Source organism: Mustela nivalis (genome assembly GCF_964662115.1).
Source record: "Mustela nivalis genome assembly, chromosome: 4".
Classification (NCBI taxonomy): Eukaryota; Metazoa; Chordata; class Mammalia; order Carnivora; family Mustelidae; genus Mustela; species Mustela nivalis.
The window spans coordinates 37,440,543-37,468,422 of record NC_139023.1 but is presented as its reverse complement, the minus strand read 5'-3'; the positions used below and the strand labels follow the sequence as shown (position 1 = coordinate 37,468,422).

Below are 27,880 nucleotides of genomic sequence, written 5' to 3'. Positions count from 1 at the left end.
TACATTGAAAACATCAGAATTTATTAGAAGTGAACACTGTTGGGGTGCCTTGGTGGCTCAGTCGGTTAAACATCTGTCTTCAGCTCAGGTCATGATCCTCGGGTCCTGGTATGGAGCCCCTCACTGGGCTCCCTGCTCTGCAAGGAGTCTACTTCTCCCTCTCCCCTGCCTGCAGCTCCCCCTGTTTGTGCTCTCTCTCTTTCTGTCAAATAAATAAATAAAAGCTTAAAAAAAAAAAAAAGAAATGAACATTGTCCATTAAAAGAGTCAGTGAACCTGATGATCGTTTGTAGGTTAGCAGCTGTCATCTAGGTTTTAACAATTTCCCTCTTTATCACCCTAAAAGTCACTGAGAATCATTTCTAATAATTTCTAAATAAGTTCGTAATGATCAGACTCAATGCTTTACTCTACCTGAAAAGATGGTCAGATGCATAAGAGGTATACACACTGTAAGGCTATCATCATCACAGCATCACCCAAGCCAATGATTCTTAATTCTAACATTGAAATTGCCTAAAGATATCTAAAATAATAGGTGGTGGGTATTATAGAGGGCACAGATTGCATGGAGCACTGGTTGTGGTGCAAAAATAATGAATACTGTTGTGCTGAAAATAAAAAATAAATTAAAAAAATAGAATATGTGTGTCTATATCCCAATAAGATTCTAATTTAACTCATCTGGTTTGAAGACCAAATTTTAGTGTTTTTTAAAGCAACAAATGTAACTTTAGCGTGTATTTAGAATTGATAGCCACTGTTCCACAGGTAGTCCAAAAAATTTTAATGAAGACTGGGCACTTTCAAACTGCAACAAATTGAAATAGTGAATTCTGAAATAAAATGTGTTGTCATCTTAAAACATGGCATCTTATGGTTTGCACTAACTGATCAGAGCATCATTTTTGAAATTGTAATTTTAAAAACAGCCAATTCTCTTCACAGCACTCACCAAATCACATACCCTCCCCAATGTCCATAATCCCACCCACTTCTCCCAAACCCCCTCCCCCCAGCAACCCTCAGATTTGGTGAGTGCTGTGAAGTGTGTAAACCTGGTGATTCACAGACCTGTACCCCTGGGGATAAAAATATATGTTTATAAAAAAAAAATTAAAAATTAAAAACAGCCAATTCAACACCAGGTACTTTCCTTGGCAGGCAAATAAATAAATAAATAAAAATTATACACAACTCACATAAAACTTCAGAAAACAATTTGGATCTACTCATTGCAAATGGCAATGGAATTGCCAAACCATGTGCCACACAGAAAAATACATAATTGGCAATGTCTGTGTATGCTTCAGAAGGGGATGTGCTTAAATTCAGTTTTCCTTTCTTTTTCTAGTTCAATTTTTATCTAATTTTTCTCCCAAAAGAAATGACTGGTACTAACATTATTTATTTATTTAAATTTTTGTGACTTTATTCTTTAACTTTATGGAGGAATAACTGACAAATATAATTGTATATATATTAAAGTATATGACATATATACCTATATACATATGTATTGTAGAATGATAATCAAGATTGAGACAATCAGGACGTCCATTACCTTATATAGTTAACATAGTTAATGTATGTGTGGGTGGGTGCTAAGAATGCTTATGATCTACAACTTTTTAATTTGACCTTTCACTTTAGAAAGAGGTGTCTGGTTCCCGAAACATGGAATGCTTTAATGTGACTGTTCTCTGTGGGGGAATTTGGGGTTTCAAAGAATTCAAAACCAGCTTTTCCCTTGTGAAACATGTAATGATTTGCTGTGAGAAGGTCATCATTTGTCTAAAACTTATTTGGTAGGGAGCTAGAATCAAATTCTAAAGACGAACTGTTTCCTTTGTTTGTTTGTTTGTTTTAGATGGCCTATCCAACTCTCCTATTTGTTTTTATATTAAGATTAATTTTACTTATTTTTTAACTTAACCATTCTCTTAAATGGTTAATTTTAAATAAAAATGAAACATTATCAGTTTATATTAAGAGCAATGGGAAAAGCAGATACAAGAAGAATGTTGTCAGCATGAACAAATTATTTCAAAAGGATATTTCTTAGGAGATACAGGTGGGATATGTGTGTGCATGTATGTGTGTATAAGCATTTAGACATGGCTATTTTAACTCAAATATAAAATGAAGCTAAAACAAGGAAATAAATGAAGAATAAGGTCAGTATGTTCATAAATACAATCAGATATAGTCATAAGTTCTCATATGTTAACTCACATTAAGTGGTCAATGACAGGTCAAATGAAAGCTAGGAAAATTATTTCTGCCCCATTCTACAGTAACCACCAATGAATTAAGGCAAATGATAAACTTGTATGGAGGTACCAATGACAGGCACTTTGAATAGAGCACAGTTAATTTCTACATTCAAGATCCAGGAATTGGTGAAGTAAAATTATGATTAGAAATTTAATGAAACTTGGTAAAATTCTAATAAAGATTACTTATAGTAATATGGCATATTATGTGTTTGAATCCTTGAAAAATATCAATTAACTGTACTAGTTTTAATATTCTCAGATAACCCCTCTTTTTTTTTTTTAAAGATTTTATTTATTTACTTGAGAGAAAGACAGTGAGAGAGAGCATGAATGAGGAGAAGGTCAGAGAGAGAAGCAGACTCCCCATGGAGCTGGGAGTCCGATGCGGGACTTGATCCCGGGACTCCAGGATCATGACCTGAGCCGAAGTCAGTCGTCCAACCAACTGAGCCACCCAGACGTCCCAACCCCTCTTTTAACACTTAAAATTTTAAGATATTTAGCAAAGTATGGCCTATATTTTAAATACTTAAATCCAGGAAGGACATGATTATTTTTGATTAGGTCAACCTGTGCCTTTACCTTCTTAGAGCAGAAGGAAGCATTCAGAATCAATATCCAGACTGTACCAGTTAGAAAGTGAGAGCTAACTGCTATTTTGGTGTAAGACTCCTTCTTGTAAGGATCATTCATCTATTTCTCAGGAGTAGTCAACTATTTGAAAAATACAATTAAAGCAACTATATCTTCAAATAGGAGGAATTTTAAACTATCACTTTGAAAAATATTGGAGGTGGTTAAAAGATGTTACTAGGAAATTGGTATTTGCCAAAGGGTGGAAATACAGATAGAAAACATTGCCTAAAAGGATACCCTAAAGTGACTTCAAAGTTGTTTAAGCTAGGATTTAAATGGTTCATTACACAGCATTCTCTTCTATTTAGTTCTGAAAAGTTAAATGGAGACAAAGGGGTAGAGAGAGAAAAAAATATCATCTTTGTTAACAATAAATAGTATATTGGAGAAGATCCCTTTGTGTCTGAAACTGAAGTGGATTCATTAATACTATAGCTCAGATCAAGGAAGACTTGCACTTCAGTCTCAGCCAGTATTAAACAACAGAAGCTATGTAAAAGCTGGCTTCTATAAAACTATGGAATAGAGGAGAAAATAATCACACATAGCAGTCTGCGTTTAGTACCAGCAATGGGCTGGAAGAAGGGATCAGGTCCTGGGTGCAGCTCACCCACCAAGAAAACAGGGAACTAAACAGGGAGAGTACCTTGCAATTTGGTACTAGTGCATTTCTGGCAAATGCCTGGTATGACTCCACCCAAGAGTAGCCCCAGACTGGCCCACTAACAACATAAGGGCCAAACTCTGTCCACAAAAGGCAAAGGTAGCCATTGCAGATGGCTGTACTAAAGGCAAATGCAGCTCAGTCACAACAGTACGGTGCGTATAACATACATAGGAGACATACATGAAGTGCCAGTTCTGGTAAAAAGAACATTACCCCACAGGACACCATAGGACCTCTTCATTAGGCCATTTCTTTCAAGAGCAGGAGATGTAGCTTCCTTTCCTAATACATAGAAATAGACACAAAGTTAAGCAAAGTGAGGAAACAGACAAATATGCCACAAATGAAAGAACAGGACAAAATGACAGCAAGAAAGTGAAATGAAATGGGGATAAGTCATATGCCTGATAGAGAATTTAAAGTAATGGTCATAAAGATACTCTCTGGACTTACAAAAAGAGTAAAAGACTTAAATGAGACTCTCGGCAAAGATTAAAAAAATAATAATAAAATCAAAAAGGACTAATCAGAGATGAAGAACTCAATAAATAAAGTTAAAAATACACTAGGCAGGCTAAACAGTAAATGAGAGGAAGCAGAAGAATAGATCAGTGACTTTGAGGACAGAGTAATAGAAAGCAATCAAGCTGAACAGGAGAGATAAAAATAACAATAAAAAATAAAAATAGACTAAAGGAATGCATTCACTCTATCAAGCCTACTAACATTGACAGTATAGGGATCTAAGGAGAAGAGGGAGAAAAGGGGCTGAAATTTTATTTGAAGAAATAATACCTGAATATGCATCGAAAAGGCTAAATTTGACTCTTCAGCAGAAACTGGTAGACCAGAGACGGGTGGCATGATATATTTAAAATGCTGAAAGAAAAATACATGCAACTAAGAATACTCTATCCATCAAAGCTATCATTCAGAAAAGGAGAGATAATTTCCCAGATAAATAAAATATATAAATAAATAATAAAAATGTAAACAAATATTTTATATATAAATATATATATAATATATAAATTTTAAAAGATTAAAAAATAAAAGTTAAAGGAATTCATCACCATTAAACCAGCCTTAAAATAAATGGTTAAGGGGATTCTGAGTAGAAAGGAAAGGCCAAAAGTTGAAGTAAGAAAACTGGTAAGCATACAAACAGTAAAACTAAGTATATATACAAAAATTAGTCAAGGAATTCACAAAACTAAGGGATGTAAAGTAGGACACTAAAATATCTAAAATATGGGCAGGGGAAGGAAGAGGAGTAAGGCATGGGTTCAAACTCAAGTGACCATCAATTTAATATAGCTGCTATATGTAGAAGATGTTATATACAAACCTAATGATAACCACAAATCAAAACCATTAATAGACATGCAAAAAATAAAGAGAAAGGAATCCAAATATATCACGAAAGAAGCCAGCAAACCATGAGATAAGAGATCAAAAAAAGAAAAAAATATAAAATAACCACACCATAAAACAAACCATGAGATAAGAGATCAAAAAAAGAAAAAAATATAAAATAACCACACCATAAAACAAATAACAAAATGTCAGTAAGTACATTTTTACTTTAAATAATTACTTTAAATGTAAACAGATTAAATGCTCCAATCAAAAGATATAGGGTGATAGAATGGATTAAAAAGAAAGACTCATCTATGTGGTACCTACAAGAGACTCATCTCAGAGCTGAATTCATACACCTGAAGGGATAGTAAAGAATTTACCACGCAAATGGAAATGAAAAGAAAGTTGGGTTAGCAATATTTATATTGGATGAAATAGACGTTAAAATAAAGAATGTAAAAGGAGACAAAGAAGGACACTATATAATCATAAGGGGGAAAATCCAACAACAATTTTAAATGTTTATGCACCCAACATGGAGGCCCCCAAATAAATAAAGCAGCTAATGGCAAATGTAAAGGAAGTAATCAATAGCAATGCAATAGTAGAAGCCTTTACCACCCCACTTATACCAATGGATAGATCATTCAAACAAAATCAACAAGAAAACAATGACTTTGGATGACACATCGGATGAGATGTATTTAACAGACATTTTCAGAACATTCCACCCTAAAACAGCAGAATACAAATTCTCTGCAAGTGCACAAGAAACATCCCCCAGAACAGATGACATTTTAGGCCACATCACATATCTCAACAGGTTCAAAAAGATTGAATTCATACCATCCATCTTTTCTGACCACAATGTTATGAAATTAGAAATCAACCACAAGGAAAACTCTCAAAAAATACATGGAGGCTCAATAAAATTCTACTAAACAATGAGCAGGTCACTGAAAATATCAAAGAGGAAATAAAAAATACATGGAGACAAATGAAAATGAAACTAAAACAGTCCAAAATCTTTGGGATGTGGCAAAAGGTGTTCCAAGAGGGAAGTTTATAGTAATACAGACCTATCTCAAATGCAAGGAAAATCTAAAACAACCTAGATTTTGATTTTCAGTATGGATACAGACCATGAAAGTGGGGCCTCATGATACTTCTGACCTTTAGGTTTTCAGGAGGTGTTGGAAAACTTACCAAAGAGTTGCTTGTGGCAACCAAGTATTCATAGCAATGTCGCTTTTTGATCTTTCAATGTTGGCTCTTCTTATCACTGTGAAAAAGAAACCACCAATCATTGGATTGTTCACCTATTAATAGGGAAGCATGCTGGGTTTAGACTGTCATGAGACATGTTTTACACTACTGTTGTGCTGTTGCTATGGTAATCCTGCTCAGTACAAGAGGAACTGCAGGTTCAGACATTTGGTGTATGTGCTTGGCTGAAGAGGCAATAGGATGAAGTTACTGTCTGTGTGGTTATGTATGAATGTCTCAAGTCAGAATCCTGCCCAGACCGAATGTTACAGCAGTGTTGTAGGGACTTTGTTGGCCTCAGATAGCTGGTCTCCCACCATCCCTGCTGGCAGATGCGATGTGCATCCCACATGTTGTGGTGTGTCTGTTGTATGTCAGGACTGAGGTCCAGTTCAGGGAGCTCCTCATAAGGGAGAAACAGGGCATGGCCATAAAGGGGACCGCCGTCTCGTCCATCACCATGTTCACTGGGGAGCCTGGTGCTAAACCATTAGTAGAATCAAGAAAAATTTTAAGTAAAACAAAACAAAACAGCAACAAAACAACATCATTTTACACCTAAAGAAGATAGAAAATGAACAAACAAAATTCAAAAGAAGTAGAAGGAAAGAAATAATAAAGATTAGATTTGAGTAGGGGCAAGATGGCAGAGAAGTAGGAGACCCTGTTTCAATCAGTCCCCTAAAGTGAGCTAATTATCTACCAGAACACTCTGAACACCCATGAAATCAGTCTGAGATATAGGATTATATACTTCTGGATCTCTATGGGGGCAGAAGGCACCAGTGGAGAGGTAAAGCAGAGTGGGAAAGATTGGACTGATATCAGAGGATAAAGAGAAGTGGGAGGGAGCCACCAGAAGCAACCCATTGGAAAGAAATACCCCAATATGAAGGTGCCCTGTGATTGGGGAGCAGCATTATCTTGGTGTCTAGTTAAAAGCACTCAAAAAGAGCAAAAGATCTTAAAGGGCAACTTCTGGAATTGGGTGGTCATGGGCATGAGCCTAAGCTCAAGGACCCAGGACGGACACCACTAGCGACCACACATGCCAGAGAATGTGGTGGTGGAGCCTCCAGTTCTGGTCCTGGAGCCCCCAGGGTTGCACAGTTTGTACCACCGCTTGGCCAGGCACACTCTCACCCCCCACATGAGGGAGTCTTTGGGCAGTCATTAGATCCACAGCCTTTTGCGCTCTGTATGCACTACGCGGCCAGGGTCTGAACTGCACTCCCCACCCACACCTGAGAGAGCTCTGTGTGGGTGCTGGCCAGTGGTTTCTTGGACCAGTCAAGAGTCTGGACACTCCCAGCCTGGACTTGAAGAAACTCAGTGAGATCTCTGGTTGGGGTCTCTCAGCAGGCAGCGACCTGTAAAACCTTGAGGTCTGAGCCCCAGACAGCAGTCCTGGAAAAGGCAGCCACTGGAAGTGGTCTCCCTGGACCAATATTGCTTGTGGTTTTGGCATAGGGTTGCAGAGACAAGCTTCAGACGACACCTGAGATGGTGGCTGGGGATGTGCACTACCTGTGGGAGGTTTAATGGCTCAGCAGAGTTTGCAGAGGGGGAGTCTGTGGAGTCTTCTGGACCACCCAGAGGGGAGCAAACTTAGGCTTCTCTCTGAGACAGAGGTCTGGGTGCTGTTTGCTTTCCACTAAACCTCTGAAAAGCTGCAAAAAGCCGTCAAAGAAAAAAAAAAACCTCCAGAGAAAAAAAGCCTTAAACACGGGTTTCCACAGAGCCCAGCCCCTTGGTAGGGGGCACAGGACTCAACCCAAGCAAGACTGCCTGAAAAACAACATGACAGGCCTCTCCCCTATAAAGTCAGTGGAGAGAATGAGAGGACAACCACCACAGGGTCCCCATAAAACTGTAAAACCCCAATATCAGGGGAAAACAATATATTAACCTTCCAGTATTGCCCTAAAACCTGTATATTTCATAGATACAACTTATATTTTTAATTCTTTCTCACTATTACTGTTCTTTTTAATTTTTTAAACCTACTTACCATTACAACTAGAGGTTTAATACAACATATTCCATAATAACCTTTTTTTTTTCAAATTTTTTTCTTTCTTTCTTTTTTTTTTTTTTTTTTAATTTACTTGACAGACAAAGATCACAAGTAGGCAGAGAGGCAGGCAGAGAGAGAGGAAGTAAAGCAGGCTCCTGCTGAACAGAGAGCCCGATGTGGGGCTCGATCCCAGAACCCTGGGATCATGATCTGAGCCGAAAGCAGAGGCTTTAACCCACTGAGCCACCCAGGTGCCCCCATAATAACCTTTTAAATTGAACTTTTTTCATACATTTACCTGTATTTTTCTTTATCTTTTCTATTTTTTTTTAAAGATTTTATTTATTTATTTGACAGGCAGAGATCACAAGCAGGCAGAGAGACAGATAGAGAGAGAGGGGGAGGCAGGCTTCCCGCTGAGCAGAGAGCCCAATGCGGGGCTCGATCCCAGGACTCCAGGATCATGACCTAGGCCGAAGGCAGAGGCTTTAACCCACTGAGCCACCCAGGCGCCCCTATCTTTTCTATTTTTTAAATATACATATAGATACAAGCTTCAAGGTAATCCTCTTTCCATAATCAATACTACCCCTATATATAAACCAGTTAATCTCCCTTTATCTCTGGAACATTGAGTCCTTTAACACAGATATCAAGATACACCCAGGAAGAATCAAAATAAACTTCCTCACCCACACTGAGGATTTATAACCACCCTCCCATCGTTTTCCTCTGTCGGTGTTTCTGTGTATTTGTTTTTGGTCTGGTATTATATAAATCTTATCCTTGGGGTTCATTTTAGCTGTGTTCTTTTTTTTTTTTTCTCCTTGTCATTTACTTTTGTCGGTCTTTTTGTTTGCCCGTTTTTGTTTGTATATCTTATAAGTCTTACCTTTGGGGCCCATTCCGGCTAGGTCTTTTTTTTCTGTGTCTCTCTTTCTCTTTCCTTTTTTTTCTTTTTTCTTTTTGGTGGTGACTTCCTATTGCTCAGAAGCGTTCCAGGGTGCACCTTCCCTGGATTGCAGTTGATATATTCAGCTACACATACCCTCAACCACCTCTCACCGAAATGACTAGGAGAAGGAACACCCAACAGAGGAAAAATTCAGAGACTGTGCCCTCTCCATCAGAGCTATTGGATATGGACATAAACAGTATGTCAAAAAAGGAATTCAGGGTAACAATTATCCAGGCAATGGCTAGGTTGACGAAAACCACTAGTGACAACATGGAATCAATTAGGACAGAAGTGAAAGCCACCCAGGAAGAAGTTAAAATGAGATCCGATCTAATCTAAATCCTCTAACAGCTAGGGTAACCAAGGCAGAAGATAGAATAGTGATCTAGAGGACAAACTGATAGAGGAAAAAGGATCAGGAAGAGGCCTGGAACAAACAGCCTAGAGGCTATGAAAATGGAAGTAGGGAAATAAATAATGCAATGAAACATCCCAATGTCAGAATTATTGGGATCCCTCAGGGGGAGGAAAAATAAAGAGGACTAGAAGATATAGTTGAACAAACTCTCCATGAAAATTTTCCCAATCTGGGAAATGTAACCAGCATTTTGTCCTAGAAGCAGAAAGATCCCCTCCCCACCCAAAAAAATCAATGGATCTAGAAAGACCTCGAGGCACTTGATTGTAAAACTGATGAATCATAATTTTAGACAAGAGTTTTTGAGGGCAGCTAGGGGGAAGAGATTCCTTACATTCAGAGGAAGGTCTATCAGAATAACATCAGACCTGTCCACAGAAACCGGGCAAGGCAGAAAGGGCTGGCAAGACATATTCAGGGCACTGAATGAGAAGAGCATGCAGCCAGGAATAGTTTATCTAGCAAGGTTGATATTCAAAATGGATGGAGAGATAAAGAACTTCCAAAGCCAGCAAGGCTTTAAAGAGTACACAATCACCAAGCTGGCACTAAAAGAGATATTAAGTGGTGTTCTACAAAAGAAGAAAGAACCCAAGAGTATCATAGAACAGAAATTTAGAGACAATCTATAGAAACAAGGACTTCACCTGCAACATGATGTCAATAAAAACGTTTCTTTCAATAATCCCTGTTAATGTGAATGTCCTAAATTCTCCCATAAAATGGCACAGAGTTGTAGATTGGATTAAATGACAGGACTTCTCCATATGTTGTCTACAAGAGACCCATTTGGAAGCTAAGGATACATCCAGACTGAAAGTGAAGGGATGGAGAAGCACCTTTCATGCCCATGGGCCTTAAAAATTTTTTCTTTTTTTTAAATTGGGGTAGCAATTTTCATATCAGGTAAATTAGATTTTAAATTAGATTTTAAACTAAAGACTGTAGTCAGAGATACAGAAGGACAATACATCATTCTTAAAGGGTCTATCCATCAAGAAAATCTAATAATTGTAAATATTTATGCACCAATATGGGAGCAGCCAACTACATAAGATGATTGTTAATCAAGATATTGAGTCATATTGATAGGAATACATTAATAGTAGGGGATCTTAAAAAGCCATTTTCAATAATAGAGAGATCATCCAAGTAGAAAATGAAAAGGAAATAAGAGTATTTAATGACACCTTGGATCAGATGGACCTCATAGATATATGCAGAACACTCCACCCTAAAACAAAACAATACTCATTCTTCTCAAGCACACATGGAACTTTCTCCAGAACAGACCACATACTGGGTCACAAACCAAGGCTCAACTGATACCAAAAGATTGAGATTATTTCTTACATATTCTCAGACTACAATGCTTTGAAACTGGGACTCATTCAGAAGAAAAAGTTTGGAAGGAATTCAAACACTTGGAAACTAAAGAACACCCTGCTTAAGAATGCTTGGATCAACCAGGAAATCAAAGAACTCACAAAATTCAAGGAAACCAATGAGAATGAAGACACTTTGGTCCAAAACCTATGGGATACAGCAAAGCCAGTCTTAAGATGGAAATACATAGCCATCCAAGCCTCCCTCAAAAAACTGAAAAATCCAGAATACACCAGCTCTCTTTACACCTTAAAGACTGGAGAATCAACAACAAATTAAATCAACCCCACACACAAGAATGGAAATAATCAAGATTAGATCAGAGATCAATGTGATAGAAACTAGAGATACAGTAGAACACATCAATGAAATTAGAAGCTGGTTTTTTGAAAGAATCAATAAGATCAATAAGCCATTGTCCAAACTAATCCAAAACAAAAGAGAGAGGACCCAAATTAACAAAATTGTGAATGAAAAGGGAGAGATCAGTATTAATACCAAGGAAATAGAAGTAATCATTGGAAATTATTATCAACAGTTATATGCCAGTAAGTTAAATAACGTAGACAAAATGGATGCATTCCTGGAAACCTATAAACTTCCAAAACTCAATTAGGAAGAAATTGACAACCTGAATGGACCAATGTCTAGTAATAAGCTTGAAGCAGTGATCAAAAGCCTCCCAAAACACAAGAGTCCAGAACCTGACGGATACCCTGGAGAATTCTACCAAACATTCAAAGAAGAAATAATACCTGTTCTCCTGAAACTGTTTCAAAAAATAGAAACAGAAGGAAAACTTCCAGATTCTTTTTATGAAGCTAGCATTACCCTGATCCCCAAACCAGATAAAGACCCCACCAAAAGGGGAATTTCAGACCAATATCTCTGATGAATATGGATGCCAAGATTCTCCACAAGATCCTAGCTAATAGGATCTAACAATACATTAAAAAGATTATCCACCATGACTAGGTGGGATTTATCTATGGGATGCAAGGGTGGTTCAACATTCACAAATCAATCAATGTGATATAACAAATCAATAGGAGAAGAGAGAAGAACCACATGGTCCTCTCAATTGATGCAGAAAAAGCATTTGACAAAATACAGTATCGGTTCCTGATTAAAATGATTCAAAGTATAAGGATAGAGGGAATATTACTCAATTCCATAAGATCTATCTATGAAAACCCCACTGTGAATATCATCCTCGATGGAGAAGAGCTCACAGCCTTCCCTTTGAGATCAGGAACATGACAAGGATGGCCACTCTTGCCATCTAGTACTAGAAGTCCTAGCAACAGCAGTCAAACAACAAAAAGAATAAAAGGTATTCAAATTGGAAAAGAAGAAGTCCAACTCTCTCTCTTTACAGATGACATGATACTTTATATGGACAACCCAAAAGATTCCACCCCAAACTACTAGGACTCATACAGAAATTCAGTAATGTGGCAGGATACAAAATCAATGTACAGAAATCACTTGCTTTCTTATACATTAACAATGAAAATATAGAAAGGGAAATTAGAGAATCAATTCCATTTATTATAGCACCAAGAAACATAAGATATCAGGGAATAAACTAACCCAAGAGGGAAAGGATCTGTACTCAAAGAACTACAGAAGACTCATGAAAGAAATTGAAGACACAAAAAGTTGGAAGAGCATTCCATGCTCATGGATCAGAAGACTAAATATTGTTAAAATGTCTATACTGCCTAGAGCCATCTATACTTTCAGTGCCATCCCAATCAAAATTCCACCAGCATTTTTCAAAGAGCTGGAACAAACAATCCTAAAATTTGTATGGAACTAGAGAAAACCCCAAATTGCTAAGGAAATGTTGAAAAGTAAAAACAAAACTGGGGGCATCCTGTTGCCTGATGTCAAGCTACAATACAAAGCTGTGATCACCAAGATAGCATGGCACTGGCATAAAAACAGGCACATAGACCAGAGGAACAGAGTAGAGAGCCCAGATATTGACCCTCAACTCTGTGGTCAAATAATCTTCAATAAAGCAGGAAAAACTATCAAGTGGAAAAAAGACAGTCTCTTCAATAAATGGTGCTGGGAAAGTTGGACAGCTATGTGTAGAAGCATGAAACTTGACCATTCTCTTACACCATACACAAAGGTAAACTTGAAATGGATAAAAGACCTCAAGGTGAAGCAGGAATTGATAAAAATCCTAGAGGAGAACATAGGCAGTAACCTCTTTGTCTTTGGCCATGGCAATTCCTTTTAAAATATGCCTCCAAAGGCAAAGGAAACAAAAGCAAAAATGAACTTTTGGGACTTCATCAAGATCAGAAGCTTTTGCACAGCAAAGGAAACAGTCAACAAAACATAGAGGCAACCATGGAATGGGAGAAGATATTTGCAAATGACAAGAATTCAAACTCAACACACAAAAAAACAGATAATCACATCAAAAAATGGGCAGAAGATGAACAGATACTTCTCCAAGAAGACATACAAGGAATACCTGGGTAGCTCAGTTAAGTGACTGCCTCTTGATTTCAGCTCAGGTCATGATCTTAGGGTGCTGGGATTGAGCCCCATGTCAGGCTCCACATTTGGTATGGAGTCTGTTTGTGATTCTCTCTCCCCCTCTCCCTTTGTCCTTCCCCCTCTCATGCTTTCTATCTCTCTCTAAACTAAATTTTTAAAAAAGCTTTAAAAAAAAGAAGACTTACAAATGGCTAACAGACACATGAAAAACATGTTCATCATCATTAGCCATCTGGGAGATTCAAATCAAAACCACATTGAGATACCACCTTACACTAGTTAGAATGGCCAAAATTAACAAGACAGTGAACAGCAAGTATTGGGGAGGATGTGGAGAAAGGGGAGCCCTCTTATACTGTTGGTGGGAATGCAAGTTGGTACAGCCACTTTGGAAAATAGTGTGCAGATTCCTTAAGAAATTAAAAATAGAGCTACCCCATATCTGCAATTGCACCACTGGGTATTTACCCCAAAGATACAAATGTAGTGAAAAGAAGGGCCATCTGTACTCCAACGTTCAGCAGCAATGGCCACAGTCACCAAACTGTGGAAAGAAACAAGATGTCCTTCAGCAGATGAATGGATAAATAAGATATGGTTCATATATACAATGGAGTATTATACCTCAGTCAGAAAAGATGAATACCCAACTTTTGTATCAATGTGGACAGGATGGGAAGAGATTATGCTAAGTGAAATAAGTCAAGCAGAGAGAGTCAATTATCATATGGTTTCACTTTCTGTAGGAGTACAAGGAATAACATGGAAGACACAGGGGGATGGAGAGAAGTGAGTTGGGGGAAATTGGAGGGGGAATCAAACCATGAGAGGTGGCGGAGTCTGAGAAACAAACTGAGGGTTTTGGAGGGGAGGTGGGGGGGTTGAATGAGCCTTGTGGTGGGTATTAAGGAGGGCATGTATTGCATGGAGCACTGGGTATGGTGCATAAACAATAAATTTTGGAACACTGAAAAAAATAAAATTAAATTTAAAAAATGATTGGAGTAGAAATAAGCCAAAAAGAAATTTAAAAAATACAATAAAACAGATTATTGAAACTAGAAACTGGTTCTTTGAAAAAGACCAACAAAGTTGATAAACCTTTAGCCAGATTCATCAGAGAGAGAGAGGGAGAGAGAGAGGGAGAGAGGGACAGAAAGAGAGAGAAGATTCAAATAAAATCAGAAATGAAAGAAAAAAAATAATTGGTATCACAGAAATACAAAGTATTAAAAAAGACTACTATGAAAAACTATATGCCAACAAATTGATCAATCTAGAAGGAATGGATAAATTCCTAGAAACATATAACCTCCCAAAACTGAGTTAGGAAGAAATAGAAAATTGAACAGACTGATTATCAGCAATGAAATTGTATAAGTAATTTAAAAAACTTCCAACAAACAGAAGTCCAGGACCAGATGACTTCATAGATGAATTCTGAAAAATACTTAAAGAAAATTTAATACTTATTCTCAAACTATTCAAAAAATTAGAGGGGAAGGAAAGATTCCAGATTCATTCTACAAAGCCAGCATTACCCAAATACCAACCAGATAGACACTACAAAAAATAATTACAGACCATTATGTCCGATGAACATAGATGCAAATATCTCCATCAAAATATTAGCTAATCCAACAATACATTTAAAAAATAATTTACCCTAATCAAATGATATTTATTCCTGAGATGCAAAAGTAGTTCAATATTTGCAAACTAATCAACAAAATACCTCATACCAACAAAAGGGATAAAAGCCATATGGTCATATCAATAGCTGTAGAAAAAGTATATGACAATGTACAACAACCATTCTTGATAAAAACTCAACAAAGTAGGTTCAAAAGGAACACACTTTACCATAATAATGACCACATATGAAAACCCCACAACTAATATCATATCCAATGATGAAAAACTGGGAGCTTTTCCCCTAAGATCAGGAATTAGACAAAAATGTTCAACCTCACAACTTTTATTCAACATAGTATTGGAAGTCCTAGCCATGGCAATCAGACAACAGAAAGATATAAAAGTCATCCAAATTGGTAAAGAAGAAGTAAAACTTTCACTATCTGCATATAACATAATACTATATATAGGAAACCCTAAAGACTACACACACACACACACACACACACACACAAACACTCACACAAAACAAAACAAAACAAAACAAAAAACAAAAAGAAACAAACAAACAAGCAAAAACCCAACATACTAAAACTGATAAATGAGTTCAGTAAAGTTTCAGGCTACAAAATTAATATACAGGATATAAAATCAATATCTGTTGCATTTCTATATGAAGTAGCAGAAAGAAAAATTAAGCAAGCAATTCCTTTTACAATTATACCAAATGGAATAAAATACCTAGGAATAAACTCAGTCAGGAATACAAGAGACCTATACCCTAAAAACTCTCAAATACTGATGAAAGAAATTAAAGACAACACAAACAAATGGAAAGATATCCCATGCCCCAGATCAGAAGAACAAATATTCTTAAAATGTCCATACTACCCTAAGCAATCTATGCATTTAATGCAAGCCCTATCAAAATACCAATAGCATTTCTCACAGAACTAGAACACATAATCTTAAAATTTGTATTGGATCACAAAAGATTCTGAATAGGCAAAGCAATCCTGAAAAATAATAAAACTGAAGTTATCATAATTCCAGATTTCAAGATATACTGTAAAGTTGTAGTAATCAAAATAGTATGGTACTGGTACAAAAAAAGACATGTAGATCAGTAGCATAGAAAGAAAGCCCCCAAATAAACTGAAAATTATATGGCCAATTAAACTTTATTTTTAGTGTTTGCTGTTGTTGTTTTTTAATTTTTTAATTTTTTATAAACATATAATGTATTATTAGCCCCAGGGGTACAGGTCTGTGAATAGCCAGACAGCACTCAGCCAGTTAAACTTTGAAAAGGAAGGCAAGACAATGCAATGGGAAGAACAATCTATTCAACAAATGGTGTTAAGGACAGCTACATGTAAAAGAATGAAATAGGCCCACTTTCTAACACTATACATAAAGTCACAAAGATGAACTCAAAATGTGAGTTCCAAATCCATAAAAATCCTAGAAAAGAGCAGAGACAGTAATTTTTCTGACATCTGCTGTAGCAGTATTTTTTATAAGATGTATCTGCTGAGGCAAGGAAAATAAAGGCAAAAATAAACTATTGGGACTATATCAAAATAAAAAGCTTTTACACAGTGAAGGAAACAATCTGCAAAACTAATAGGCAACATACTGATTAGGAAAAGATTCTTGCAAATGACATAACCATGAAAGGGTTAATTTTCAAAATATGTAAAGAACATAGGGCACCGGAGTGGTTCAGTCAGTTAAGTGTCTGCCTTCAGCTCAGATCATGATTCCAGGGTCCTGGGATCCAGTCCTGCATCAGGCTCCCTGCTCAGCGGGATGCCTGCTTCTCCCTCTGCCTGCTACTCTCCCTGCTTGCACTCTCTCTCTGACAAATAAATAAATAAAATCTTAAAAAAAAAAAAAAAGAATGTATACAACTTACCATCCAAAAGCACCCAAATAATCCAATTAAAAAATGAACAGAAGACATAAACAGACAATTCTTCAAAGAAGATATACAAATGGCCAACAGGTACATGAAAAGATCCTCAACATCACTAATCACCAGAAAAATGCAAATCAAAACCTCAATGAGACATCATCTCATACCTGTCAGAATGGTCAAAATAAAAAACAAGAAACAACAACTGCTGCCAAGGGTTTGGAGAAAAAGGAACGCTTGCACACTGTTGGTGAGAATGCAAACTGGTCTGGGCACTATAGAAACCAGTATGGAGGTATGGAGGCTCCTCAAACCATTAAAAATAGAACTACCATACGATCCAGTAAATCTACTACTGGGTATTTACACAAAGAATAAGAAAACACTAATTCAAAAAGATCTACACACCAACACGTTTTTTATAGCATTATTTACAATTGCCAAAATGAGGAAGCAACTCAAGTGTTCACTGATAGGTGAATGAATAAAGATGTGGTATATATGTATGGTGGAATATCTATCACTCTGCCATAAAAAAGAATGAAAATTTGCTGTTTGCAAGCTAGAGAGTTGCTAAATGAAATAAGTCAGTCAGAGAAAGACAAATATTACATTATCTCACTCATATGTGGAATTTAAAGGAAAAAGGGAAAAAAAAGGTATAAAGACAACCGTGCCCCCAAAAGACTCAACTATAGAGAACAAACAGATGGTTACCAGAGGGGAAGGGAGTAGTAGAATTGGTGAAATTAGGCAAAGAGGATTAACAGTACACTTATGATGAGCATTGAGTAATGTACAGAATTGTTGAGTCAGTATATTGTACACCTGGAACTAATATAACACTGCATGTCACTTATACTGGAATTTTCAAAGTGCTGCAATGAGTTCTGCCTGCCTCCATACATTCTGAAACTTTATTTGGAAAACTCTTTTTATCCCTATATACTTATTGAAATCTGGCCAATTCTTTAATGTTTTGTCACTGAAATTCCATGAGATACTCTCTCCTCTCCTTTGCCCCCAGGAATCATGTTCTCACCAGAACCAATGCTTATAGCATTGACAAAGGCACAGGGTGAGAAACAAGTGAGCAAACTTTAGAGTTAAGCAATCATGATCTAAATCCTGGCTCTGCTGCTCATTAGCTATGAAAATTGGGGCAAATAAATCACACTTTCTAAGCCTTGGCTTCCACTCTGTAAAATGGGGTCATACTGGTTTTCTACGAATGCTAGGACAATTATCACAAACTTGGCTTAAGACAATGCAAATCTATTATCTTAATAGTTTTGGAGGCTTGAAGTATAAAATGGGTCTTACAGGAAGAAAAATCAAGATGTGGACAGAACTGGACTCCTTTTCAAGACTCTTAAGGAACTGTTTCCTTGCCTTTTCCAGTTTTTAGGAGCCACCTGCATTCCTTGACTCATGTCCCATTTTTCCTTGTTCAAAGTGCATTATTCCAACTCTGATTCTATTGTGACATGCCCTTTTTTGATTTTCCCTCTTGTACGGACCTTGAGATTACATTTGGGCTTCTTTGGATAATCTCTTTTTAAGATCCTTGCATTAATAATGTTTCTTGACATATTCACAGGCTTTGGTGATTTAGATGTGGACATATTTAGGAGGCTACTATATAGCTCAGCACAAGTGCTATAATGGTATCATCTCTTGGGCTTATTATAAGATTAAATGAGATACGATAATGCACAAAAATATTCATAACATAGTAAGTCCTCAACTAATATTATTCTTAACAGTCTTGCTTAAAGACTGCTGCTGCTGTAAAGCCTAGAAAACATATAACCTAAAGTACATAATTCAGCATTTTATCCTATAATGTAAGGTGCAACTGTTTTTCATTTGCTTTAGTGTTGCCTCATCATTAATAGCCATTCCCTTCAAATGCTACTCCAAAGCTTTAAACACTCTTCCACCAGTATTAGGGGAATTCTTCTCTTTGTGCATTTCCACTGTGAAAGTCATATTCTGGTATTTCCAGACTCTCTTTGAGCTACAGTGCTGGCAGGTGTCCTAGGATCTGCCAATTATGTGTATTTGTGCTGAATTATGAATCGGAAGATAATGAAATCAAAATGAAGCCTCTATGTAGGAACCATATAAGAGATGGTGGTAGCTGGTCCAGTTTCCAGAGGAGTAATTAAAGAGGTTCAAGCAGGAAAAATCTGGAGCCCACCATCCAAAGTGCTCTGGTTACCAGCCACAGTGCTGGGCACCAGTAGCAATATTACCATCTCCCTTTGAGTGATACTTGAGTGTAATTTAGGGAACTGTTTCTGGTTTCACAACCCCTAACTTCCTTCGCTTCCAAAGAAATTATGTAGGGTACCTGATATCCTGCTTAAAACAGATATAGGTCTTGGGGTGTCTGGTGGCTTATTCAATGAACTCAAATCATGATCCCAGAGTCCTGGAATCAAGCCCCACATTGGGCTCCCTTCTCTGCGAGCCTGTTTCTCCCTCTCCCTCAGTTTGCTGCTTCCCCTTCTGCGCTGTCTCTCTAATAAATAAATAAAATCTTTAAAAAAAAAAAAAAGCAAAAACAAAACAAAACAACAACAACAACAAAAACCAGAGTGGCCCCTGGGTGGCTCAGTGGGTTAAAGCCTCTGCCTTCAGCTCAGGCTGTGGTCCCAGGGTCCTGGGATCAAGCCCCACATCAGGCTCTCTGCTCAGCAGGGAGCCTGCTTCCTCCTCTCTCTCTGCCTGCCTCTCTCCCTACTTGTGATCTCTGTCAAATAAATAAATAAATAAAAATCTTAAAACAAACAAACAAACAAACAAACAGATATGTCTTTTTTTTTCCTTCAGCCACTACAAATTCAGATGGTTTTATCTTGACTCTACTATTAAATTGTCTTCTCTCTGAAGACAAGAATTTTCCATTTTCCATTATACTCTCCATGTATCCTAAGGAATGGTTATATAGCATGCATAAAAATCAAACACTGGAAGGTAGAAAATGGATAATATGAAATTGTATTCTCTACTGACACAAGTAAGCAACTGTAACCAAAATTATAAAAAAAGAAATTTTCTAGGCAGAAAGATTAGAATATGACCATGAGAAAGGAAAGTTAATAAAATTTGTATGACCACACAATCGTCAACCAAAGCCTGAAAGCCAAATAAAACTTTATTATTTCTGATTTTGCAGTAAATAAATGGATTTCAAAGAGGCAAAGTAAGTAGGCTCCAACAGAGAAAAGATATTAGTACTAAGATGTGGATTTCTCTAAAATCAGAGCTTTCCCTCTCCGTGGCAATCAAGCTGTGTCTGGGCTGAAGCAGCAGAGGTCTTTTGTTGAGTGCTTTGGACAAAGTGGGTCCACTTGTGCTATTTTGAGAAATAATCAGCTAAGTGTCATTTCTTATGATGTTACAAAGTTAAGAAGTTCAAGCTATTGATTTGGGGTAGTTCAAATTGCACAAAATGAAAGCAAGAATTTTTTTCCCACTTTCACTAGAGCAACATTTTAAAAAATGTCATTTTAGGATAAAAGCACCAGACTGCCTACTTCCTACTTCGTTGAATGAATAAGACTGAAGTTTTAAAAATATATTTGATTGAATGTCTGCTTAGGCTTTTATCTCACAGAGATGTGAAAATACTTATTTTTATTTATCTATGTTTTATATACTGCTGCATTCAGATCCTCACTGTTCTCATCTAACTCTAGCATCTGGTTAATAAACACATAAAATTTATTTATGTATTTATATATTTATTTACTTTTTTATTTTTATGCCAAAGTACAATAGTTTTATTTATTTATTTATTTAAATTTAATTTAATTTTTTTTCAGTGTTCCAAAATTCATTGTTTATGCACCACACCCAGTGCTCCATGCAATACGTGCCCTCCATAATACCCACCACCAGGCTCACCCAAGCCCCCAACTCCCTCCCCTTCAAAACTCTCAGTTTCTTTCTCAGAGTCCACAGTCTCTCATGGGTTGTCTCCCCCTCTAACTCCCCCATTCACTTCTCCTCTCCATCTCCCAATGTCTTCTGTGTTATTCCTTATGCTCCACAAGTAATTGAAACCATAGGATAATTGACTCTCTCTGCTTGACTTATTTCACTCAATATAATCTAACAGTCTTGTCCATGTTGATACAAAAGTTGGGTATTCATCCTTTCTGATGGAGGCATAATACTCCATTGTATATACAGACCATATCTTCTTTAGCCATTTGTCCCGAGATTATGGTCTGTACACTGGTTAGAAGGAAATAAGCAACTTACTTGTTTAGAAATATTAAACTTAGAGATAAAAGACTTTTTTAGATAATACCATAGTAGCTGTACTTAACTAAATTGACCTACCATTAAGTCACAAATTATACCTATAAATAGACATATGAAATTAGCCTCAATTGTCAACCTCTCCTTAACCATAGTATTGAATAAAATGCTCTCAGATAGGTGACTTTGTTAATGTCCTCATTCTGATGTTTACATTTTTTGTTCATATCTTTTCCTTCTTCTTTGTTTTCTCTTATTATATTCTGTTTATGTGCATTTGGTGAAGAAGAGGGGTAGTAGTAGTGAGGAATTTTTACACTGTTTCTGCATTGATCTGTGCTTAGTAATTGCTATTTCTACTTGGAAGGCTTTAATCAAATTCTAGTATAAAGCAAGGGTTTGAACAACTACTCAGAGACTTCATGGAAGGAATAGATATAGGTCTTCTTAAGAGCTGAGAGATTCACAGTCTTACAAGAATGAATAAATAGAACTGTCATCCTAGAAAAAAGTTATAAAGTTCAGGATAGGCAGCCCCCAAATACTCACTTTGGCATATTGATTATTTTAAACTAAAGTTGCTTAAGAAATAGCCTGTGCAAGAAACACATTCTGACCCTGATTTGTCCCCTCGAAAGCAGGAAATAAATCTCCCATATAAAAGGTAATATCCTTGTATCAGGAAGTAGAGAGAAATCCTTACCACCACCAAAAAGACTATATAAACAAATGTGACTTCATCACTAATTTACCACCCTAAGCCCAAACTTCTTTGTCTTGTCAATTCTTCACAAATTTATTGTTTCTTTGTCTATAAGGTATAAAAGCTGCCTTCTTTGGTCACCTTTTTGACATTCCTATTTCTATGAACTTCCCTGTATAAGAATTAATTTTTTCCCCTGTTAATCTGTCTTGTGTTAATTTAATTATTAGACCAATCAAAGAACCTAAAAGGAAAGAGGGAAAAGTTTTCCTCCCCTACCAAGAAAGTCAGGGTATTGAGCAAATGCGTTGGGATTATTTGCATGCCCATCTAAGGAGGATAAGGCTGAAGAAGAAGTTGGTTAGGGGATCCTCAACATTAGAATTCTTCTCCCTACCCCCTCTCTACCTTTTCTAAACCAGAAGAGTAGGTTACATGAAGAAGAAACAGAGAGAATGTATGATAGGCCATGGGACTTTAGAATCCATGAAGTTGAAGAACTGAGGGCTCCAAACTCAGATAAGTCTGGGTTAGAATGTTAGACATACCACTTCTTAGTTAAGAAATATAGGATAAATAATGTCTCTTCTCCGTGTGTCACTTTTAATATCTATAAAATGGAGATGGTAACTGCAACTGACTTTTAGTTTACTTAATGATACTTAATTTTTAAAAATAAATATATGGAAGTTACCATCTTGCTAAAGAAGTTAAAAGGGTGTAAGTTGCTCAAATGCTAGCAAATGGTGTTGGAACAGCACCCAATGTCTCATCTATTTCAGTAATATAGTTTTGTTCTTTTCCTTCTCCAGCAGCCCTTTTGCAATAAAAGCAAGGCCATGAGGCTTACTGCTCAAAAAAAGAATATCATTGTAGCACACAGAGCAGAGGAGTACCACATTGAGAAACATTCAGTTACCACAAAAAGGAATTTGAAAGCCTTTCCTCTGATTATGGACACCTATTGAGAGATGAGTTGTGTAGTTTAAAAAAAAAAATACACTAGTTAACTGATTTCTTTTTTTGCTTTTGGGCAGGCAAACTCCAGTGTAAGAGACTATGTATATATCTATTGGGAGATATTTCTCTGGAAAATGTAAAACCCTCAAAAAAACCACATGGTCAGCATGGTATCATATCTAAAGAGACACAGAGAAGATTAAAAATGGTTGAAGGAGGCATTCATTGTGGTGTTGAACTCAAGCCTCCTCAGAAACTGAATGGAATGGAGGGTTTCCAGAAGTTTGTGAGTACCCCCAACAAGGACACAAGATATAGCTGAGAGTGCTGGCTGGCAAACTTGTCAGAGAGATAACCATCATGGGTGGTGAAGTGATCCTGAAGTAGAGGGCTTCAAGGTAGATTTCCCAAATTTGAGATTACAAAAGAGTCATGCCATAGCTTGGGGCATCTGATTATTTAGAGCAAAGGTAGGATGCTTAGTCAGAAGGAGATGGCTAACCTCCTTTGAACCACCATGTCTTGCCTTCATCAAAGAGAATGAAAAGACCATGAGTCAAACAATGCATGGATACTTTAGCAGAAAAAGGACTGAGAAATGATACTAAACCATAGAGTCATGTCGGATGATTCTCCTTAGGCAAAGGAACGTGAAACACCATCATTAGCCCAATACCCAAATGCCATGAGGTTAGCTATATTTCTTCCCATACTCAGATATGATCTTGGAAATGAGAACAGAATAGGGGAGCCCCTTAAGTTGAAAGTAAATCTGATGAGAACTTTGAATCTTGTAAGAACTATTTACCTATAAGAATTTTTTTAACCGCACATGGTGGAGTCATCTTTAATAAGAAATTGTTGTATTTAGTTAGAAATTGTAATGTTTCTTCCTTTGGAGAATTGGAGCTCTAGAACAAAAGAAGATATGTGATGAAAAATCAAGAAAACTGCATTTTTTTTACTAGTTTACCTCACTGATTTTGAGGTTAATGGAACTGTTATATGTTTTTAGGGTACTCAGAGTGCAGCAGAGTGCATTGAGATACCCAGAAGGCTAGTCAGGCTCTCCAGTAGTAATAGCCAGTGAGGAAGGACAAGAATCTGAGAGCTTCCTCTATGTATCTCATATGGCAGAATAAGGAGGATGAAATTTCTTGAAGAAATCTAACTCCCAAAGATCAAGATTATACTTGCTCTAACAGAAAAATGAAAATTTCCAAGCTAGCAAATGGGCATTTAGCAGGAGCCACTCAAAATTCTCATCCTACCTATTTTTTAGAGAAAGTAGATGTGCAGGATATAAAACATATACTACAATTGCTTGATTTTTATCACCCCTCTACCCTTGACCTGATTAACCTATTTCATATATGTTTTTATTTTTATTACCAATATAACAATAAATATTAACGTGTTCATTAAGCAAACTTGGAATATAGTAAAAATAGAAAACAATTAAAACACTTACTATGATGCATTATTTCATTCCATGAATACTGTTTTACATAAAGATCATAATTTTACTAATTGTTTTTTTTTTTTTGTCTCATTTCACTTAATATATGGTGAACATTTTGTTTCTTCCATTTCATTTTCTTCTGGGGTTTGCCTTTGGGAGAATTTTTAGGAAACATGGAAAGAAAAGAGTTTCTGAATATATCAGTGCTTTGCTTTTCCCTAGAATTTCAAAATCATCTAATCAGGAAGCTGAGAACATACTGATTTAAAAATACAAACTCCATTTTAGTCTGGGTCAGACATCGAAGCTGGATTAACACACAAGGATTATATCAAGAGAGATACTTTTAAATTAGTAAGTAAGTTAATTAATTAATTAAGAAAGGGAGGGATCTGGGAAAGGCTGGGAGAGCCTTGTGACTGAGATGCTAGTCTGACAGCAGAGAGAAAAATAGAAGGTTGGGGGAAGTTATACTCCCCTGCTATAGAAGAGAGACAGGTGGCATCAGAGGAATCTTAGTATCTCTGCCCACCTTCACCCTTCTACTTCATGGACTGGTAACAGTCCCATGAGACTGACGGCCCCTGCTTAAACTAGAAAATGAATTTCAAATCTCAGGAGTTGGAGACTTTGGTGAATTTATGTTGTATTCAGGTCTACCAGGGATATTCTAATGACTGTTACCTAGTCTTTCAGAGTTCATTCAGAAGTTTCTCACAGATAGCAAATGCTGGTGTGGATGTGGAGGCAAGGGAGCCCTTATGAACTGTTAGTGGGAATGTAAATTGGTACAACCACTATGGAGAACAGTATGGAGGATTCTAAAAAACAAACAAACAAACAAACAAACAAACTACCATATGATCCAGCAATTCCACTTCTGGGAATACATCCAAAGGAAATTTGAAAAGATACACACAGCCCCACTTCTATACTTCTATTTACAATAACCAGGACATGGAAAAAGACCTATGTGTCTATCTATGAGTGACGAGTTGTGATATATATGTGGCATATGTGTATCATTCCATTGTAAAAAAAAAAAAAACACACACACACAAGGAAATCCTATCATTTGTGAAACATGGATGGAATGTGAAGGCATTACGCTAAGTGAAATAGGTCTGACAATGAGACAAATATTCTATGATCTCATTTATAAATGCAATCTTAAAAAAAAAAAAGATACACAACTCATAGGAAAAGAAATCAGACTTATGATTACCAGAGGCAGAGTGTGGGGTGGGGGTGGGGAGGGGAAATTAGAGGAAAATGATCAAAAGGTACACACTTCAGTTGTAAGATAAATAAGTACTAAGATATAATGTGTAACATGGTAACTATAGGTAATACCGATGAATGATACATAGGAAATTACTAAGAGAATAAATCCTGTGAGTTCTCCTCACAGGAGAATCTTTTACTTCTTCTTCTCCTTCTCCTTCTTCTTCTTCTTCTTTTTTTTTTTTTTGTGTCCATATGAGAAGATGGATGATGGCTTCACCTATGTGATTATGCTTTCACAAAATGTCTAAATCAAACCATCATGCTGCATTCCTCAAACTTACACAGTGATATAGGTCTGTTCTTTCTCAATAAAACTGAAAAAAAAAAAAAGATTTTAAGTTTCCTGCAGATTTCTATTTACAGAAGTGATACCAATTCATTTTTGGACCAAATTTCCTTTACTTTTCCTTTACTACCAGAAAAAAATCTTTAATGTTGTTTGAAGCCATTATTTAAAAATATAATTTTTGGGTATTGGTCCTTTCTTTTTTTTTTTTTTTTTTTTTTATAAACATATATTTTTATCCCCAGGGGGTGGGGGGTGGGAGGTTGGGGTACTAGGTGGTGGGTATTATAAAGGGCACGAATTGCATGGAGCACTGTGTGTGGTGAAAAATAATGAATACTGTTATGCTGAAAATAAAAAATAAATTAAAAAAATAAATAAATAAAAAAAAAAATATAATTTTTGGCATACTGAAAAAATGTCACCACGAACTTGTCTTGAATTCAGGACTGATGGGAAGGTGAGTCTAAAGACCGATTCTATGTCTCCCTTCGTCTTCACATTTCAAAACTTGGTGTACATTTTTAAACACTCTCAATTACTTTTGCTTTCCTCCTACAACCTTATCTCAGACATCATCATTCTTTCCTACAGATTTTCTCTACTTTGGGGCAGCTTTTCGCTCCTGCTGTCTCGGCTGCCGCTTGTGTTCATGTATAATTGTAGTTCTTACCTGAAAGCCCTTTGGGTCTGTCGAATGTTCCCTGCTTCCGTTGCAGTTGAAATCCATTGTTGAGCCATCCTGTGCTACAAAGCAAAGCTCTGGGAGCCCGGCCTCTGAAAGGCATTACACACTGCATTCTTTTGTGCAAGGGTAATTTGCTGCTCTTTCAAAGGAAGTTTTCCAGTGGAAATAATTTTTTGAAGCTGGAGAAAGGTCATTTAAATTTCTCACAGATTTCTGTTTATGGGAATAGTAGTACCAATTTATCTGTGGACCAAACTTCTTTTACTTTGGGAAACTCATTAAAATGAGCCTTTTATTGGGGCGCCTGGGTAGCTCAGTGGGTTAAGCCGCTGCCTTCAGCTCAGGTCATGATCTCAGGGTCCTGGGATCGAGTCCTGCATCGGGCTCTCTGCTCAGCAGGGAACCTGCTTCCCTCTCTCTCTCTGCTTGCCTCCTCTCTGTCTACTTGTGATTTCTGTCAAATAAATAAATAAAATCTTTTAAAAAAATGAGCCTTTTATTTATGAAAATGTTAAAGAAACCATGTCCCATTATTCTTTTTTTTATTATTTATTTTTTAACTGTGTTATGTTAGTCACCACAATACATCATTAGCTTTTGCACTCAGTGTTATACGTAAACGATGAATCCTGTCCCATCATTCTTAAAAAGAATTATAAAGCCAAGACTAACTGAAAACAAATGGTTAATAATGAAAATACTGAGGGTTTGCTTTAGACATTTAAACATGATGTATTTTAAGATTATATCATATATATTTTTATTCAATCTTCTAAAGTTGAATTTTTTCTGCTGTGTTAGATCTCAGAGGACAGTTCTTCAAATATAGGTGAAATTCTTCAAATGATTTGGCCAAAAACAAGCCTAAATTTGTGTTTACACTTAAATCTCTCTGAATTCTTTTCATTATTTTTTGGTGATGTAGCTGCAGTTTTAATCCAGTTATTTTTTCAAAGAGAGCTAGCGAACAGAATTTTCCTGGGAATAAGTGTAGGACTGATGTCTCATATCAGAGAAAGGACTCAGAAAGCAGTTAGATCGAAATTCTGGGGTCTTATTTGTAGTGTTCTTTTTGAGTGAAATAGCTCAGAATTAAAGAAATTTTCAGGCATTTATTTGTATTTTTCTCTCTCATCCACTTTTCTGCTTTCAAAGGA

General features: G+C 36.6%; 1 long non-coding RNA gene across 1 annotated transcript; it reads right to left on the bottom strand.

The window, feature by feature from the left end:
- On the bottom strand, positions 1–26,807 carry LOC309863751. Its single transcript, XR_014311238.1, has 5 exons — positions 26,709–26,807; positions 6,151–6,226; positions 4,352–4,461; positions 3,796–3,864; positions 1–202 (listed from the first exon to the last, which is right to left on the bottom strand). It is a non-coding gene; the product is annotated as an uncharacterized lncRNA (long non-coding RNA).
- Positions 26,808–27,880: the final 1,073 nt, after the last annotated feature.